The following is a 2533-nucleotide window of genomic DNA, read 5'->3' as shown; positions in this document are numbered from 1 at the left end:
CCTTGAGCTTTGTGGTGCTTGGATTTCTTGTCCAGAAGTCCCAGGTTATTTTTTTCATCATTGGATTTCTACTTTGACTTTTCAGTCTTAGAATATGTTTTATCTTGCCAGCTCTAGAAATTCAGAAAACACATACTCAAATAAGAGAAACTACATGTACCGCTTTTTGGGTGTGCATAATGTGTGTGTTAGTGAACTTTGCATAAAAGTCCCATTATCTCATTTCTGTGTATTTGTCCTAGGGATACAATAAAAAGCAGGGGAGATAAATATCTATATACTTTTTCATTGTAACCCTGTTCATAATATTGAAAAACCAACAGCTCACATGTTCATCAATAGGAGGGTAATTATATAACTTATGATACGTACCTATTAGTGGATATTATATATCTGTTGACATGATTGATAGTTCAGTATGTACAGGTATGGAAAGATTTCCAAAATACATTGTAAAATGAAAAAGCAAAACCACGTTGCAGAATAGTATTGTTTACATAATGTTACCACTTGGGAGGAAAGAAAAGGACCATTTGAATTTTCAGTAGATACATGTTTTGTGTTGATAATGAAAAAAAGATAAATGAGATCTATATCTATTTGCAACAAATGATTATCACAATATAGTTTTATCTTTTTAAAAAAATTACCTATGGGCAGCCCCCTTGGGTCACCGCTCCACCCCCCACTGTGAGATCTTTTCTGTCCTCTCAATAAATCCCACTTTCTCAAAAAATAAAGTAAATAAATAAATTTTTTTTAAAGTACACTAAAAGGTAGCATGAAGCAAGAACTTTTAGGTGTGATAAGTGTCTACCTTGACTGGGGTTTAGGTTGCATGGGTATGTGCATTTGTTAAAAGCTCATTAAATGATTGAATAATTTAATATAAATGCTTTTTTAAATGCAAAATTTATCTAATTAAAGAGCCATACACAAATACAAGGTTCTAGTCAAAGATGAACTACCAAAGTATTTAGGGGCAAAATTTTACTGATGCCTGCAATTTAGTTTGAAAGACATCAAAAATTAAGATGGATTGATATGTGATAAAGCAAACACAATGTTAATAACTGCAGAATCAGGGTAATAGTCATGTAGGGATTCCTCGTACCCTTCTTTCAATTTTTCAGAATGTTTGAAAATTTTCATAATATAATACTGAAAACAATATGCATAGTATGCTGTCTTTATAACTTTTTTTCTGATTCGCCATCATTTTGAATTTAGCATATATTCTGTAAATTAGTAGAAATGATACAAAGTTGCAAAACAAAAATATTTATTTTGACATGGAGAAATATCTAATCTAAGTGGACAAAACAACTTATAAAAATCATATATACAGTGATTTTATTTGTGTAAAAACCAATATGTTGCCGGGCTCGGTGGCTCAGCCTGTAGTCGCGGGCCTTTGGGAGGCTGAGGTGAGTGAGTTGCCTGAGCCCGCGGGTTCGAGACCTGCCTGGGCAGCAAGACCTCATCTCTACAATAAATCAAAAAATCAGCCGGGCGTGGTAGCGCATGCCTGTAATTCCGGCTACTTGGAAGGGTGAGGCGGAAGGATCGCCGGAGCCCAGCAGGTCGAGGCTGCGGTGGCCGGGAGTGGCCACTGCACTCCAGTCTGGGCGACTGAGTGAGACTCCAACTCAAAAAAAAAAAAAAATCAGTATGTTTATATGGACAAATTAAATGTTTGAAAAAACATACATGAAATTGTTAATGCTGAAAAGTCCCTAAAGGCTGAGATAATAAGGGAGATTTTTATTTTCTCTGCACTGTTTTAAATGTCTTAGAATATTCATGTATAATCAGGGAACAACACTATTATATATATATGTGTGTGTACATATAGCCATTTAAAATTTTAATTAATTGGTTTCAATGATGACAGATGGCATAATTTAGGGGGACTAAACAGGAGTTTTCCAAGCCTCTGCTTGAATACCTCTGGGGATCAGGAGCTACCTACTTCAAGAGACGGTCTGTTTCATTGCTGGTAAAAGCCCCGATTGTAAGAATGTTTTTGCTTTATGGCAAGCTGAAATCTGCCTGTCTCAATTTTCTTCTTATTGGAACAACACTGAACGAGATGACATTCTAATGTACACTGATCTCATAGCATAAAGATAACTGAGACAACTGGCACATGATATAGGTGATGGACATAGATGAGAAGGAGCAAAAGTGGTGGCTATAATTAGTTTTTTTTTTTTAAAGAAAGCACACAAATAGTAAGGGACTTGATCCAGGCACAACCTGGAGTAAGAGGTGACAATGCATACAAATTCATCTGCAAGATTTTTGGGGTTACACAAGTTTGGGTGTGTTATCTTGAAAGGGGAACTGTCATTCTGGATTCAGCTTAGCAGAAACACCACTTAATATTGCAAACTGGGGCTGAAATAAATAACTATGCAACCAGAAATCGTTAGCAATCAGAAAACAATGAATTTCTAATTAAACTACCAAGATGGCAATTGGCCTTAAGTGTGCGATTTTGCCTGAGATATGTTTGAGGAAAAACTCATCA

The sequence above is a fragment of the Carlito syrichta genome, unplaced genomic scaffold, assembly GCF_000164805.1.
Source record: "Carlito syrichta isolate Samal-C Ts95f unplaced genomic scaffold, Tarsius_syrichta-2.0.1 Scaffold315562, whole genome shotgun sequence".
In the NCBI taxonomy this organism is placed as follows: Eukaryota; Metazoa; Chordata; class Mammalia; order Primates; family Tarsiidae; genus Carlito; species Carlito syrichta.
Note: the sequence above shows the minus strand (reverse complement) of the source record.